Source organism: Chaetura pelagica, unplaced genomic scaffold (genome assembly GCF_000747805.2).
Source record: "Chaetura pelagica isolate M959 unplaced genomic scaffold, ChaPel_1.0 scaffold768, whole genome shotgun sequence".
Lineage (NCBI taxonomy): Eukaryota > Metazoa > Chordata > Aves > Apodiformes > Apodidae > Chaetura > Chaetura pelagica.
Genome location: NW_009954312.1, coordinates 28,177 through 47,056, shown reverse-complemented (window position 1 = coordinate 47,056; position 18,880 = coordinate 28,177).

Sequence of the window (18,880 nt, the reverse complement as noted above, 5' to 3'; positions counted from 1 at the left end):
TAAATAAGCTAAGCTACATCTATTCTGCCATTCAGAATTGCTTATTTATTTTGTTTTACTGTTGTGGCAGAATGAATCAGAGAGAAGGATGATTCACACCATTCAGAAGGTGCCATTTGGATCTTTCAGGACAGGATAATTTTTTTTAAGTCATTATAACTAAAGCCTATTAAAACAGAAACACTGGTAATAAAAAGTCAGATAAACAAATGCTGGGTGTCTTAAGAATACAAAAGGAAAAGTCAAATGGAAGGAGGAAACACAGGGTTTAGTGAAGCTAGCAGAAAGCAAAACACTGAAGTAACAAAATCACTACTGCTGTCCCACTACATTCTACATATATGCCTTTGGTTACGGATCTCCCACTGCTACTGCTCTCATTAAAATCTTGCACTTTTACCAAGCATTAACACTAATACACTCTGTCCTGTGGAAAGCACAGTCCTTTAGAAAAGGAGGTTTTTAAAAATTGTTTCCCTTTTGTACATAGAGTATACCACTTCCAGTGGAGATGCAAACTGCTTAGTTAATCTTTCTCATCACGAACTCACTCAGCTTTTTCCAACTCCATAAGTGTTAATGGCCTTCTACATTAAGAAACTGTATTTTCAATCAAAATTGTTTCCCAGTAGACAGAAAATAAAGATAAAATCATTTTTGGAACTACATACAAGTAGAGATTAAAACTGTAATTATGTCCTTCTCTGTACTGAAAAAGAAGTAACCTGAAGCTAAGCCAAACTTATTTGCAAACAGATGAACTTAAAAAACCCCAAGACAAACCTAAACACAAAGAAGACTCAGTTTTTTTATCTCAGTTTCTCTTAGGAAACCCATTTTCATGTGATGATTGTAGAAAGGTAATACTAGCATGTGGGAAAACTACAAGGAGCTAATGACAGGCATGTATCCTGTAAAATTTAAGGTTTTCATGTAATTTTCAATTAGCATGTGGAGTTAATTCAACAAAAAGAGCACGATTAACATAAATACAGATCACTCCATACTTACAGGCAATAGTATCAGTACAAAGGCATCAGATTGTTACTAGCAAAAGATGGAACTTAAATCAGGACACTAAAACCTACAACCTCATCCCTCAAAGTCAGCATTTCAGACATCCCCCGTAGTTCTGCCCATTCTCATCTATGTACCCTATAAACTCTCATAGAATCACGGTGATTGAACTGTGCTTATTTGTAAAACATCCTTTAAAGGATTTAAAAAATACATAACTTTTTTTGTTATACATCTGTATATGTTTTTTGTAGTATTTTTTTTATACATTTGTCTTAATGCTGTCTTATTTAATTTGGGAAAGACTAGATATTGTCATCAAAACAACATCCTTTGATGTATTTCTTTTCCATTCTCCTCTTCCAGTCTAATTATCAGAGAATCATTAAGGTTGGAAGAGACCTTCAAAGATCATCGAGTTCAACCTTAATCCAAGTACAACAACCACTAAACTATATCCTGAAGTGCCACATCCAAACATTTCTTGAACACATCCAGGGATGCTGACTCCACCACCTCCCTGGGCAGCCCATTCTGATGCCTCACAACTCTGTGAAGAAACTTTTCCTTATATCCAACCCAAACCTCCCTGGCACAACTTAAACCCATTTCCTTTTGTCCTATCAATAGTTACTTTGGAGAAGTGAACAACACCAGCCTCCCTACAACCTCCCTTCAGGTAGCTGTAGAGAGCACTAAGACCTCCCCTGAGCCTTCTCTTTTTCAACCCCAGTTCCCTCAGCCTCTTCTCATACAAGGTGCCCTTGCTGATGTTGAGCTTCTCGTCCACCATCACCCCCAAGTCCTTCTCCTCAGGACTGTTACTGAAGTTAATTTACATTAGATGACTCAGCATTTTTCAAGGAGAATATAAGGCAAAGAAAGTTTGTGGTTTGGGTAAGTAGTTTAACTAGCATAGTTATGAAGTCTATGGTTTTATGGTTTCCTATTCTATCACCCATCCTGGCCATTCAAATATCTACTCTTCCATGACTATGAGAACTTATTCCAAAGAGACATTAATGAGCCACAAGTGAAGAAACCATGAAAATCACATGTGAATCACATGTGAATCACACACCTTAGCAACCACTCAAAACACAACCTCTTCACTCTCCCCAGACAGTATCCTCCATCTTTATTTAGATTGGTTTTATGTACAAAAGTAGTCATTACTGCAGTGAAAATTACAGTACTGCATCAGTAACTCTTAATATCTTTAGAAGTACCATGATGAGTTTTCCTAGCATTCTCCTAAATGCTTATTGCTCCAGTGCAGAGTGAAAAAGAATCTAGCTCTTAAAATGTTAATGAGCACCCCTTCCCCAGGTTGTCTATTCTTATAAATCATGGGACAATGTACCAACCTTAATTACTTTCAGTAACTTTTCAGTTAACCACTATAATCACTTGCAGCTCAAAGGAAATGTTAACATGTTAACCACATGTGCTCTAGTCAGTGCTGCCTGAAAAACACCTTCCTCGAGCTGAAATCAGGAAGAACGAGAAATTGCATCTGTGTAAGTAAGCTTGCTTACCTCCTCCTGTTTCGTGCAGGTGTGTTGCATCGTTCCCCTGAGAAGTGGTGTTGGCTGGGTCGAGCCACAGAAGGCTGCCTACTTGATGTCATCTCCCATGGTCGCATTGGTGGCGATGGGGCTGGTGATGCTGCAGTATAGTCAAAGACGGAATGGGAAAGACGTTGTCGCTTGGGACTAGGACTGTCTTCGCTCTATGCGAGTGCAAAAAAAAAACCAAAACAAAAACAAAACCCACCTCCAGATGAGTGAATTACAATCCACACTTTAGCTCTGGTTTGCAGCTAGCATTAGGAAGGACTTACTGAAGACTGCACTAAAATAGCATTAAACACCTGTAAGTAATTCCCTATTTATTGGGTTCCCCAACCCCTAAAAGAACTGCTGCTCAGTTATGTTTTAGCAGCATTAAAAGATACAAATTCTAAAATCCTTGCAAAACCAATATCGGAAAAGAGAGTAACATGAAGAAAATAAGACATATCCCTCCTGTCCTAGCACTTAGAGGCTACAGAAGCATAAAAAGACATAAAAAGTATATTCTTCATAACAATGGAATCTGTACTCATCAGTAAGCAGATGTCATTCAGAGCCTGCACCCTGCATTGTCTCTCTTTCCTATCAGGTCTGCACTTAAATAGCTCATCAGATATTTAGTGTGTACTGCAGGCTATTTAAGTTCTGCTAACTCAGTAAAGAGGTGCCTCATCTTTCTACTTACTAGTATATTAATGGTCATTGAAAAGTACTTACACATAACCAGAAAAAGCCCTAATCACCAGTCTCTGACCAAGCCTGTGTATTTACTACTTAAACAACTGCGCTTGAATTTTACAGACAAAAATAGGCCAAGAGCCAGGTTTTAACTTGAAGGTTCATGAAAATAGAGGTCCTTGCCCCAGGACAAACAGTAAATAAGCTAAGCTACATCTATTCTGCCATTCAGAATTGCTTATTTATTTTGTTTTACTGTTGTGGCAGAATGAATCAGAGAGAAGGATGATTCACACCATTCAGAAGGTGCCATTTGGATCTTTCAGGACAGGATAATTTTTTTTAAGTCATTATAACTAAAGCCTATTAAAACAGAAACACTGGTAATAAAAAGTCAGATAAACAAATGCTGGGTGTCTTAAGAATACAAAAGGAAAAGTCAAATGGAAGGAGGAAACACAGGGTTTAGTGAAGCTAGCAGAAAGCAAAACACTGAAGTAACAAAATCACTACTGCTGTCCCACTACATTCTACATATATGCCTTTGGTTACGGATCTCCCACTGCTACTGCTCTCATTAAAATCTTGCACTTTTACCAAGCATTAACACTAATACACTCTGTCCTGTGGAAAGCACAGTCCTTTAGAAAAGGAGGTTTTTAAAAATTGTTTCCCTTTTGTACATAGAGTATACCACTTCCAGTGGAGATGCAAACTGCTTAGTTAATCTTTCTCATCACGAACTCACTCAGCTTTTTCCAACTCCATAAGTGTTAATGGCCTTCTACATTAAGAAACTGTATTTTCAATCAAAATTGTTTCCCAGTAGACAGAAAATAAAGATAAAATCATTTTTGGAACTACATACAAGTAGAGATTAAAACTGTAATTATGTCCTTCTCTGTACTGAAAAAGAAGTAACCTGAAGCTAAGCCAAACTTATTTGCAAACAGATGAACTTAAAAAACCCCAAGACAAACCTAAACACAAAGAAGACTCAGTTTTTTTATCTCAGTTTCTCTTAGGAAACCCATTTTCATGTGATGATTGTAGAAAGGTAATACTAGCATGTGGGAAAACTACAAGGAGCTAATGACAGGCATGTATCCTGTAAAATTTAAGGTTTTCATGTAATTTTCAATTAGCATGTGGAGTTAATTCAACAAAAAGAGCACGATTAACATAAATACAGATCACTCCATACTTACAGGCAATAGTATCAGTACAAAGGCATCAGATTGTTACTAGCAAAAGATGGAACTTAAATCAGGACACTAAAACCTACAACCTCATCCCTCAAAGTCAGCATTTCAGACATCCCCCGTAGTTCTGCCCATTCTCATCTATGTACCCTATAAACTCTCATAGAATCACGGTGATTGAACTGTGCTTATTTGTAAAACATCCTTTAAAGGATTTAAAAAATACATAACTTTTTTTGTTATACATCTGTATATGTTTTTTGTAGTATTTTTTTTATACATTTGTCTTAATGCTGTCTTATTTAATTTGGGAAAGACTAGATATTGTCATCAAAACAACATCCTTTGATGTATTTCTTTTCCATTCTCCTCTTCCAGTCTAATTATCAGAGAATCATTAAGGTTGGAAGAGACCTTCAAAGATCATCGAGTTCAACCTTAATCCAAGTACAACAACCACTAAACTATATCCTGAAGTGCCACATCCAAACATTTCTTGAACACATCCAGGGATGCTGACTCCACCACCTCCCTGGGCAGCCCATTCTGATGCCTCACAACTCTGTGAAGAAACTTTTCCTTATATCCAACCCAAACCTCCCTGGCACAACTTAAACCCATTTCCTTTTGTCCTATCAATAGTTACTTTGGAGAAGTGAACAACACCAGCCTCCCTACAACCTCCCTTCAGGTAGCTGTAGAGAGCACTAAGACCTCCCCTGAGCCTTCTCTTTTTCAACCCCAGTTCCCTCAGCCTCTTCTCATACAAGGTGCCCTTCAAAACCCTCCCCAGATTGCACACACACAATCAATAACCACAGAAAGGAATTCCTTACCAAAACAACAGTTGCCAATATCTGAGCATCACTCTCTTCTCCAACCATCTGCATATTCTCACTTAACAGTCCTGGGAAGTACAAGAAACTACTCCACACCCTCAATCTCAAATTCAGGGAATAAACGCCACCTACACTGTGGCCCCTGAAGAACTTTCTTTTAGAAGTTATCTAATACTTGAAGAGTTATTTTCAAGCATAGCCTTTTCCTTAGAAGTTGTTACACGGTAAGTACAAACTGATGAATACACTCCACATAAGTCTACCAGGCTGCCTGGAAATCCGCAGCTGTATGTTTCCTCTTCATGAATGCTGAAAAGGCAATGAATCTTCCTACAACACAAACTAGTGAAGATTAAAGTTTATACCCACTATCAAATGTAATTGTAGGCACCTAATGGGCTAGTAAACCAGACATTTTTTCCACATCCTACCTGCAAAAGATGTATAAGCTCCTACAAGAGTGATCGAATTTATATTTCAATGTTTCTTTTACTCTGTGTCACAGTTTGACTCAGGTCCGACAACAATGCTCTCGATCCCCTCCCCCTCCCACCCAGGTAGGGAAGGAGAGAGAGAAAAAGAGAGAGACTTGGCTGGATTGAAAACTAAACTACACAGCTTTAATTAAAACACTAATGAATGATACAAGAAAATATATACAATTATGTACAGATATGTTCAGGAATGGGCAAAAGCCTCTCGCCTCCCCCCACCCCAGCAACTCCCACAGCACTTCCCTGAACTGGGAAGAGTCCCGAGGAATCCCGAAGCTGCTGCTGGAGAAAGCACAGAGTTATGGGGGTCACAAGAGATCAAGCCTGAGGATCGACGGTGATGGATGAACAGAGTCCTCCCTGGACGCCGGCCATGGACGGAAGAGAAGGGGAGAAGAAGAAGGAAGGAAGTTGTCTTCTGTGATCTCTGACCTTCCTTTGAGCTTACGTAGATATATGGAATGGAATATCTTTGGCCAATTTTGCTGTCTGTCTAACTCAGCCTCCTACGGGGGGGTCACAGATCTCCTCATAGTGTCTGAGCTGGCAGAGTGCAGGTGCAGCCTTGAAGCCTCAGTAGTTAGAAAAACATTCCAGTGTCTTATCAGCCTAGCAGAACACACTGTTGCTAGTTACAAGAAAGCTTACTGAAGGAAAAAAAAATCAGTAAAAAGAAAAATTGGCTTCATCCTGGCTCAAACCAGGACACTCTGATCATACCTACAATAATAGGTAATTCTTGAGCTGAACAAACCAGTTCTGTCCAAATGCAGTGGCTTATTTATAGATCAGGGCTACGGTCATTTGAAGTACATCATATAACTCAGGTTTAATAAGTGCTGATGAGCTGTGCCCCAAGACCCTAGAACCAAGACAAAGAAAGTCACTTAATGTGACTGGATGGAGTTACTGAGGCCCATATAGTCTTGTAAGCATTACTGTTGTCTTCTCTCTCACCCCCAGAAGCAGCAGCAGAAGCTGAAATTAGGTGTAGCAATACAACACAGAGTTCAGAAGCCAACTCAGTGAAGAGCTGTATTTAACTAAACTGTTGCTCTTGAAAGTGCACTGTGCAGTACAGTTGAGATTCTTTGTCATCAGGTGTCTGCATGTCTTGGGTAATGTGTTTTTTTCCGATGTCTAACCAATTCACCTAATCTGTCGTTATTCTAATTAGTGAAGAAGTATGAAATATGTAATCTTTTCACCAAAGAGATTACATATCACTCTCACCCTTGCAAAATTGTACTAACTCATCAATTAGCTCCAGTGGAAATTAATAAATTTCTTAAAAAAATTCTATTCTGACAAAAAGTCAACAGCCGATAATAAGAGAAAGAGAAGCGTTATTCCCACTGAGGAAAAGGTACACAAAACTCAAAACTGTATTTTGCCTATCAGAGATGTGGGAACACAAATCATCCTGCAAAGAACATCAGTCTTGTTTCCAAACATGTTTTATTTCTGCTGTGAGAACTGCAGCAGTGTATTTCCCCACAATTATTGTACATTAATTCTTCTGTTAAAGTTCTCTGTATAAAACTTAGCTCACAGACTAAGAGGGTTTTCTATATTTGTTTAGAATTTCCAAACATATTTTAAGCTACCCAAACCAAAACACACTTACCTCAATTTAAAAAGCAATGATCAAATCAACATATAAAGTAAGTAAAAAATATCCCATATCTGCAGTTCAATAAACATCCAATACTCTATTCTTACCCAATATAACCCTCATAAGCAGTTCACGCATCGTGTTTTCGTGGACTGTTAGCTCAAGTAATATGCTATAACCAATAACTTGTACCAATGATTACCTACATAGATATTTTGATAGCCACAACCACTACAGCATTTGATTACATCAAACTTCCATTACCTCAGGCCTCAAAGCTACAGGCTCCATAGTCCATGTAGACTGTTGCCTACAGACGCTTCTACATCAAGAAGTTGTGAATAGATGGGGACATTTCTTAAAAGGAAGGAAGCTTCCTAATGACACCATTTATTTCTAAGATGCAAAGGAACAGACGCATAAAAACAATTTGAGTCAGATATGCATCACCTCATGAAAAAAAGACCTTTGAAAAATCAATACCAGCACACTCGTACTAGAACTTGGTAATTAATAACTGATTTTCCAAGCAAACAGAGCTTTGCAGTAGAAACCTGCAGTTTTCCTGCCTTTAGAATCAAAGCCCACAGAAGAAGCAGAAAACTGTTTCAAAACATCTTCTACTTTTCATTTTTACATTAATGGTAAAATGTAACCAGTACTCTTTTTTTTTTTTAACAAGGAGATCGCATTTTATCTGTTGGCTTCTACATGTAACTGGACTACGACTTTGAAGATTGTTCTCATCTACCTACAATTACATTTCACCCACTTTTAATGCATTAAAAAGTTAGGTTTAATCTGATACCAAAAAAAAAGACAACATGGGCCACAAAGGCTGAAGCATTAATGACATCATCTTTTGTTGTGTGTTGACAGCCAAACTAGATTAATTATAGATACAAATTAGTTTTAGGCTTGTTCCCCCAGCCCTTGCCAGCAGTCTGTCAGCTGTTTAGAAGAGGGAGCTACCTAGATCAGCCAACAAATTTTCATTAAAATATACAGAAACACTGCCTAATGTGTCATTTCAAGAGCTAAGCTGTCAGACTGATTAATAAAAAAATTACCAGTCCCTCATATGCATTCTCAAAGAGCACTTCGTATACTCTGTCAACTCCAAAAATAGTATTTTTTTCCCATGTTCAGTCCACATATGTAGCAACTGTGTAATAAATATGGTTTGATTGTTATCCATCTTCTGTCTAACTAAGGAAGTTCTTTAGAGAAAGGTACTAGTAGTTAGAAAATTGGTAACAAGACTAATTTTTACACTACTTGCTCTTCCAATGTATCGACAAGTCATCACTATATTAACATATCTCATGGTTTTTCACGATAGTGACAGAGCTCTCGGTTCCCTGCACTCTAGAGACCACGAATCTAAACATCAGGTGCCAAAGCAAGAAAAGGAAATCTCCTCTTTGAAGAGCAAGGAAAAGAAACTTAATGAACACTATGTAAGAAGAAGACATCCTTTCTAGGCCCAGAAATTCTTCCTGCACAGTCACAGAATCACAGATTTTTAGGGGTTGGAACGGACCTCTGGAGATCATCAAGTTCAACCCCTCTGCCAGAGCAGGACCAACAGAATCTAGGGCAGGTCACACAGAAACGTATCCAGACAGGTCTTGAAAGACTGTGGAGGAGGAGACTCCATAACCCCTCTGGGCAGCCTGTTCCAGTGCTCTGTAATCCTTACAGTAAAGAAGTTCTTCCTCATGTCGAGGTCCATTGTGCCCAAGGAACAGGGTGGTAGTTGTCTCTCCAACCAAGGCTGGGGGTATCACAGCTGCTGCTTTTCTGTTTGCAGATTCAACCAGTATCAACCAGCTTGCAGGTTAGACCAGTTGTAAAGCTGAGCATGTATCCCATGGACATAACACACAGAGAGCATTCACATGGTCAGTCACAGGTGCTGCCACAGACCAGACACTACCTTCAACAGCACCCACAGACAGGACTCAGATAAACACAAGCACTGACAGCCCCTCCTCCTGTGGGCTGGCAGAGATGGAAGGTCACTAGTGCAGCACATACATGGCACCCTCCAGGTTCACAAGCACACATATGGTCATGGATATCCCAAGGACCATCACAGCCCCTCTATCCACCCCACACCCCTTCTCTGTTATCAGGCTCCCCTTCCTGCTCTTTGGGTCCTGGACTCGCTGGCTGATCCTGTGAGCTTGGTGCTCACAGTAGCCACACAACACTCACACACTTGTCTTACTGGCACTTCATGCTTGGGCCCCCAAAACACCAGCAGGGATCCTCAGCCAACCTGACATGCAAGGCTGGTCCCAAGGCCCCACAGCCTGCCAACTGGCCCAGCTTGAAGATGGCCAGTAAATAACAACAGCCCTGCCCTCCCCCATGCACAGCAGTCTCAGGGAAGATACAAGCTCCACTCCACCCACCAGCACCAGGCACATGGGCTGTCACCTGCAGCCTCGCATTGTGATCTGCAGCCCCAGATCCTGCCACTATCTCCAAGACCCCCAACAGCTCATTTTGGGGACACATGCTGTTCCTGGTCCAGGGGCTGGCAGCAGACACTCACCCATCCCAGTAGCTGATACTTATAACTCCCCTTGCTCCACTAACTGACACAGGCTAAGGGTGCTCACATCATCATTGGTTTGACTCCAGTAGCTGGCACCCAGTCCACTCCCATCAGCCCCCCAGTAGCTGGCACTACGGATACGAAGTCTGTAGGAAACCAACAAGATAATCCAGAGAGCTACAGCACCTGCAACTCCTGACACTGAGACCCTCACTCACTTCCACTGCTGGCACCGCACGCACAGTTGTGCCTACCCCTCCAGTGAGAGATGCCAGTAGCTGGCCTAGCCTTCACTCAGGCTGGTCTCACTTAGTCCCTGCAGCACTCACACACAAGAAATAGAGCATGAGATTACGGAGAGATGGTTAAGAATAGATCTAATAAAATAGGACAGACTGCAGTGCTCAGGCACAGGGATTGGCCAGACAAGTGTAAAGACTGGCCACGTTTTACATAAATGGCCCCTTTTCTGCCTGGTCCCATTTTGTCTCTCCCCAACTCCCTTCCCCTTCACTTTGCCTCCTGAGATGGCATAGTCCCACTGACCCCCTCCAACAACCTGGACCCTCAGGTTTGCAGCCTTACCAGTCACACAGTTGCTTGCACGTGGTTTCCTGACAGTCTATCAGTTTACGTAATTGACAAGGATTGTTTCTTGCCTTTGTCTTCATTAGGTTTGTTGGCAGGTTTGTGTCTCTGTACTTTGGTTATGGCTTCCCCCTTTTACTTATAATCCCATTTGACAAACTTTGATTAAATAATCTCACTAAAACAAACATTCCCACATTCCACATACCCTCACCAATTAGTGATTGACCATGTTTGGTCCTTGTTACTGCCTCCATTTTGTTAGTCAGGTTTGTCTCTCAGGATGCTCCTATTTATTTCCCCTTTTGGCACCGTAAAGGTCCTTGAACAGACACACACAAGCTGATGCTCCACCTTTCCACATACCCTTACAGAAATCACACAACTTTTTCCACTAATGGTACACAGAAAAAATTAAAAGTATGCTGTCAGAACCACAGTTCAGGAAGAGTGGAATGAAGATGACCTCTGAAAACAGTAAAAGCTATGGAGAAAATGCAAAAAAGGAACCGCCCCTCACCCCTTGACCTACAGGTGGTAGGCTTAGGGCACAAGAAGACTTTGTTACAGTAGCTCAGGACAGCTTGCCTCCACCACTGGAGTACATAGAGTCCCCAGCAGGCCTTACTTTGTTATGACAACATGGGACAGTCTGCTTTCAGTTCCCTCCAACAAGCATCAATGATGTCTGGGGGCTCTCACTGTGGTAACACCAGACTTTCATTACAGCCCAGGCTTTCACTTGCTGAGTGTTGTGCCTTGCCCCTGAGGAATCTGCACCTACATTTTGCTTGTTACAGCTAGGAAGAAGAAAGAGGAAAAGAAAAAAGTCGTATCACACTCACTTGCAAGCTGACAGATTAAAAGCTCTTGAGGTTTATACATAAAGTTCAACATTTCATTTATATATATGCTTAAAATTCTAGCTTTAAATAAATCTAGGAATGAGCTACTACAAAAGAAGCAAAAATGTGCAATAAATTAAGAGCCTTGTGCCACAAGTGGCAAAAAAGTTACAGATCTTATGGAAGGATGGAGTATTTCCAAGGCTAACTGCTGTGCTTTTTCAAGACAAAAGAAACAAATAATATCCAGTAGCACAGAGTTGCATGACACAGGACCTGCCTATGTACAAAGATTTGCCAGCAGAACTATACTGTGATGACACACAGCTCTTACTGGCAAAAGCTCTTTAGAGGAATTTCAGCTGTCAGAACAAACATCAGCAGTAATCATCTTTGACCAGTATAATTGGGTTTGCCTAAAGAGTTTTGCTAAGTTGCTCTGGTTAATGTTGTGATCTTTTTTATTTTGCCAACTGCATGCCAGTTCAGCTAGAGCACAAACTACTGCTTGCTCAACTTCTGCAGTGTTGACCAGGATTCACAACCTCTGTTACAACCCTAATATTACCATTCACATCACCATTTCAACTGTTTTCATGAATAAAAGAGCATCTGAACCAGACACCGTTACTTCTCTGGTAACAATTGGAAAATTTTATGGTTGTTGTTAATAACCAGCCTGGTACAACAAAGCAGTAGCGTGGATACATGGTGAGAATATGGCTGTCCACACCCAGCATCCCCAGGCACCAAACACAAACCCTAGAATGTAAACGTTCGAGACAACTGCTTTAAACAATACATCACATATTTTCTAAGTCCCATTCAGATTTTACTGAAAAAGCTCAGTATCACTCATATTTGGAGCTATTTATTTCTAGACAAGCTTTGATTTCAGAGTTGTGCCCAAGAGACAACTTGGAAACATGGCTGGCTGAGCATATGAAAGACAACTTCCCGAAAAATGAACACAAATAATCTGAATTAGATCTAACGAAAAACTGGCAAAAAAATACAGTCCTATCCAAACTTGAAAGCTGGCTCAAACAAACCAGGCAGCTGAAAGGAGGCCAAAATGAGCCAATTCTTGGGGTACATCCAAAAGTCCTAAGAGATAGCACCCGGAGTACTGTGTCCAGTTCTGGGCTCCCCAGCACAAGAGAGACATGGACATACTGCAGAGAGTCCAACAAAGGGCTACTAAGGTGGGGCTGGAGCATCTCACAAATAAGGAAAGGCTGAGAGAGGTGGGACTGTTCAGCCTGGAGAAGACAAGGCTCAGAGGGGTCTTATCAATGCATACAAATACCTGCAGGGAGGGTGCAAAGAAGACGGAGCCAGGCTCTTTTCAGTGGTGCCCAGTGACAAGACCAGAGGCAGTGGGCACAAACTGAAACACAGGAGGCTCCGTCTGAACATCAGGAAACACTTCTTTATTGTGAGGGTGACTGAGCACTGGCACAGGTTGCCCAGAGAGTCTCTATCCTTGGAGATAATCAAAAGCTGAGCGGACATGGTCTTGGTCAACCAGCTTTAGGTGACTCTGCTTGAGAAGGGATTAGACTAAATGATCTCAGGAGGTCCCTTCCAACATCACCATTCTGTGATTCTGCAACAGCAAAAAGGAAAGCAATAACTGATTTTCACTCTATGCTAAATACCAGGCTTTTAGAAATGTTCTCCTATGAAAGAAAACAGCAACTGCAACAAGTACTTCAGGTTAGAGCTCCAAAAGCTACCTACCCTTGAGTCACAAAGTATCTCTGCAAGTATACATGCTTTCCCACTAAATATCAGATACATCTGAGTATTTGAAGTCATAGACTCAAAGAACCGTTAGTGTTGTAAGGGACCTTAAAGATCATCTAGTTCCAACCCCCCTGCATGGGCAGTGACTCCTGCCACTAGACCAAGTTGCTCCAAGCCCCATCCAACCTGCCCTTGGACACTTCCAGGGATGGGCAGCCACAACTTCCCTGGGCAACCTCTTCCAAGGTCTCACCACCCTCGCAATAAATAATTTCTTCCTCATTTCTAATCTAAATCTACCCTCTTTCAGATCAAGACTGCTCCCCCTCATCCTCTTGCTACATGTCTTTCTAAAAAGTCTCTCCCCAGATTTCCTGTAGCCCCTTCAGATACAGGAAGGCCATTATGAGGTCTCCCCAGAGCTGCCTCCTCTCCAGGCTGAACAACCCCAACCTCTAGCCCAACTGTCTCAGCCTGTCTTCATAGGAGAGGTGCTCCAGCCCTCTGATCATATTTGTGGCCCTTCTCTGACTCGCTGCTGGAGGTCCATGTTGTTCTTATGTTGGGGTCTTCAGAACTGGACACAGCACTCCAGGTGGGGTCTCATGAGAGCAGAGAGGGAGAATCACCTCCCTTGGCCAGCTGGCCCCACTTCTGACACAGCACAGGACATGGTTGGCTTTCTAGGCCCATTGATCTCAAGCTTCCTGTCCACCATCACTCCCAAATCCTTCTCAGAGCTGTTACAGATCCATCCTATGCCTAGTCTGTATCTGTGCTTGGGATTGCCCCATCACAAGTGCAAGACCTTTCAGCTGGCCCTGTTGAACTTCATGCAGATAATACTTCCCTCTGCTCTTCAGAAAAAACACACAAGAATTAAGAAAATCAATACATAATTAGTAGCTGGGATTAAAATTTCACAAACAGAAATAAAAAGAAAACTCCGAAGCATGACTCTAACTGTTCCTATGGCTGTAACAAAAGACACTGAGAAAAATGTAGTTCAGAAGTAAACACATCTTGGCTCCTTCCCTATGGGATTAGGGAGAAAATATTCTCTATTTCAATAACCTAGAGACAGAAAAGTCCTTATCAAAGCATCTAATTCTGAAAAGACGCCTACTCTATTTCAGGAAAAACACCTGGAAGTATTGGTTGACTGTCAGTCAAGGACATAACGACTTGTATCACAAACAGTGTGGCCAGCAGGACTAGGGAAATGATTGCCCTCCTGTACTCGGCACTGGTGAGGCTGCACCTTGAGTGCTGTGTTCAGTTCTGGGCACCTCAATACAAGAAGGACACTGAGTTGCTGGACCGAGTCCTGAGAACAGCAACATAGCTGGTGAACATCCCTGTGTCTAGTGGAGCTCTCCAGGGGTCGGTGCTGGCTCCAGCCCTGCTCAATGTACTCCTTAATGACCTTGACTAAGGGACAGACTGCACCATTAGAAAGTTTGCTGATGGTACAAAGCTGGGAGGAGTGGCTGACACACCAGGAGGCTGTGCTGCCATTCAGCAAGACCTGGACAGGGTGGAGAGTTGGGCAAGGGAACACAATGAAATTCAAGAAGGGCAAGTGTAGAGTACTGCATCTGGGGAGGAACAACCCCCTGTGTCAGTATAGGCTGGGGGTTGACCTGCTGGAGAGCAGCTCTGGGGAGAAGGACCTTGCAGTCCTGGTGGAGAACAGGCTGACCCTGAGCCAACAATGTGCTCTCACAGCCAAGAAGGCCAAAGGCATCCTGGGGTGCATTAAGGAGAGTGTAGCCAGCAGGTCAAAGGAAGTTATCCTCCCTCTCTACTCTGTCCTGGTGGTGCCACACCTGGAATACTGCATCCAGTTCTGGGCTCTGCAGATCATAAAAGATAAGGAACTACTGGAAAGAGTTCAGAGCAGGGCCACAAAGATGAGGGAGTGGAACATCTCCCTTATGAGGAAAGGCTGAGAGAGCTGGGTCTGTTTAGCCTGGAGAAGAAAAGACTGAGGGAGGACTCTCATGAATGTTCATAAATATCTAAAGGGCAGGTGTCAGGAGGGGGGGGTCCAGTGTCTTTTCCACAGTGTCCAACAACAGGACAAGGGGCCAGTTAAGAAGATTCAAGTTAAAACTAAGGGAAAACTTCTTTACTATGAGAGTAATGAGAAATGGAACAGGATGCTCATAAAGGATATGGAGTCTCCTTCTCTGGATGCATTAAAAAACCCATCTGGACACAACCCTGCCTAGCAGTGGGATTGGACCTTCAGAGGTCCTGTCCACCCTGATGACTCTGTTTCTAAGGGTCTAGAGTACAAGTCTTATGAGGAGCAGCTGAGAGAACCATCACAGCTATGAACTGTTCAGTCACAATACAACTAGAGATACACAGAAACACCCACACATTGAAAGCAAAGCGACAGATTACACACACTATACTAGGTCAAGAGTGCTCTAGCTGCTCTCTGATACAATAAGAAAACAAATAAGGAAAGTTTCACATGGGATCCTTACCCTATGCTCATTAGACATTCATATACAAAATGACCAAATGCATACTGGTCTTACCAGGGTCTTTGTGTTCACACCTAAACATTTTTCTCAAATCCATACTCATTCACTTGGAACTTTGCTACTCATATTCACAAGCTCCTTCCTCAACATTATTTAAAATGAATACCTATTTCTTCTTTTTTATACCTCAAATCTCTTTATTTCCCCTTGTTTTATATTAATTTCCAATGTCTTCACAGCAGACCTGCACACAGAGAACACCAAAACAAAAATGGCCTCCTTCAGTACTTCACCATCGAAAGTTTTAAATGTCTTTGCAATAAATTGATTTCTAACAATCAGATTTTGAAAATGCAGCTGAAATATATTCAGAACATCACAGACTTTCTAAAGAACAGTCCCAACACAGATTATCCAAAGAAATAATCTGAATCAGGAAGAAAAGGCCTTTTTATTTGTCTAGAGAGAAGACCATCTCCTCTAGCCTTCATGAAGACTGGCAGACAGCAACTGCTCAGCAGCACCGTAAGTTGTGCCAAGAATGCTATATTCCCTGCCCACATAATCATTTGGCCAGTTGTGTTCAGAAATTAACAGAGCTGGGACCACAAGGCTAGGATAAGAGGCTCAAGAGAAAGGACTGTGTTGAGTTCATGCAATTGCTCAGCTTGCCTAGGTCAGAGGTGTGCATGGATTTCAGGGACAGGAACAAAACTGCAACATTGCCAAGATGAAAGGGCTACTTGAACAGAAATCAAGCAAAATACAGGTATGTAGTGGCTCTCATACAGGGCAGTAGTGGGAAAAAGAAAAAGCAATGTCATTGCAAGTGAACTATGAGATAAGAAGTTCTAGGATAGCAATTCAGACACGTGGCTCACTGAGAACCAGGAACTGTGGATATGAAAATGCAAAAGACTAATTTTCAGATAGGAGAAAAACAAAGGCACCAGTCTTTTTACAGCTAGAATGACTACAGAAGACACTAGGTCTGGTGGATTTATGATGCTTAACTGTTTTTGCACCAGGTGAGGGACGATTCCACTGCAATACAGACAAACCAGTTGGTTAGCAACCAGCAAAACGTTTAAGGTGCAAAAGACCTTCCTTTGTCTTTTCCCTTCACACCGTTTTTAAAGAGCTGCTTCTATTAGCATTTTAGTGCTGTTAAAGAAGTTCTGGCTTTCCGTGTTCCGACAAACAAAAATCAGTAGAGGGCACCAAAAAGCAATGCAAGTTCCTTTGATCTTTCAAGAACTTAGTAAAAAAAGAAACCTACCCACTCCCAAGTGAAGTTAAGGAGTAAAAAACCGTAATTTTAACCAGACACCCAGATAAGCTTTGCCCACAACATTTGCCCACATTTATTATTAGATTTTTTAAAAACTTGGTATATGTGCTTACATAAAGAAGAAAAGCACATGCAGTTCTTGTGTGTGAACTGACTAAATCCAACCTGTATCTTTCCAGAAGTTTCAAGAATCAGTCCTCCAGTTAAAACAACTCTCTGACTAAATATAGGAAAAAAAGAAGTTTCACATTCTACCTGTACTCTTATTCCTACCTTTCAAATCCTTCTGGGCTGGGGGGGCAGGGGGAAGGGGTGTGGAGCTACATATAGATTAAATTATAAAACTTTTGAAAGTCTAAGACTTGCTCTGTAAAAATTCCCATTAGGTTCACCAGCCATTTATCCCACATAGTTTCCATAGACAAACACATACAACAGCTCTGCATTGTGCCAAGGCTACAGTTTAAGTTTCAACTCGGTAGTAGCCCTGAAGAAGTAACTTGTCTTCCTAACAGCACAATTTTTACAGTCTAGGAAGAGTTTGCATGAAAACCATTTGATTCTTACAGACCTTCTTAGTGAAGAGCTGAAAAAGTAACTTCACTTCATCAACAATACCATTTTGTATCATCCAAATTATCTTCTTTTATTACATCAATAAACTATTTTGAACAAGTGTGTTTATAGAAGCTGGTGCATGAACTTCACAAATGATAAGAGCACTGATGCCGCTGATGGCAGCTTTAGAGCCAAAACTATACACTGCAGAAAAATAAAAGACCATTATATGCTGTGACTCCCACACCACTGCAGGTGCAAAGCAAGGACCCATCAACTCGCGACTTCAATTTAGTATCATACTTTCATTAAACAAATCAAAGTGAACCAAATGTGAATCAAATGAAGTTTAATCAGCTCTGTAAGTCAGGCATACAACAAATTTTGAGCTTCACACAGAAGAATCTTATGAACTGTAATTTATAAGCCACTTTTATGTAAATGCTGCTTCTCTGCTTGCAATTACCTTTCTTAACATGTACCATCTCCTGGTAACAACTCTCTGGAAACTTCTTCACATTGTTATTCTATGTATACATAGGGTTTTTCCCCTAGAGATTCAGAGTTGCCTCAGCAAACACAATTTAAGAAAGAGCACATCAGCATCATCACTCTACCCAATTAGTAAGCAACACTTGAATAAGGTGGACTTTCAGTAATCGTGTTCATCTCACTGTTCCAGTTACCTCACTACATATTTGAAGAACTGACCAGAGCACTGTACATTTGCTCCAAATACCACCACCAAAAATCCTTTTCAAATGCAAAACACTCATAAACATTCCCAATATATGGACAAACATTCTCATTACTTAGATTTCAGTGAATTTTTACATAAGGAACAACTAAATGGCACTCTGTAAACCATTACAACTAGAAGTGGGTGTCTCCAGAAAACGTTTCAAGGCAGAGTCAGTTTTATAATACAAATGTTTAAGAAACATGGAGCATCTTTCTGGTCCAAGTATAAGAAAATCCCCTTCATATGATACAGGACTAGGGTCTCACACATCGTGAGAAACACAAGCGATGCTCTGAAATGCATGCTAACAGCAACACGCTTCCTTGGGCAGCTCTTCTTTTTCATCTAACCCGGGAGGATTAAAGACACTTAGGAACTCGATTTTACTACAAAACTGGGAGGGTCACCAGCTGTTTGGTGTTTCTGAAACGCTGGATACCTCCTCGCAGGCAGGACACCGAACCCACTTGTTTTCCTGAGGAAAAGTGCCCAGTACCTCCCTTCTGGAGAGCAAGTCCAGTCCTACCCTCTGCCAAGGCAGGTAACTCGAACCTAACAGGGTTAAAGGCTCCACGCCCCCCGAACGAAACCCGTGGAGCTCCCGCCCCCCGGACAGGCCGCCCC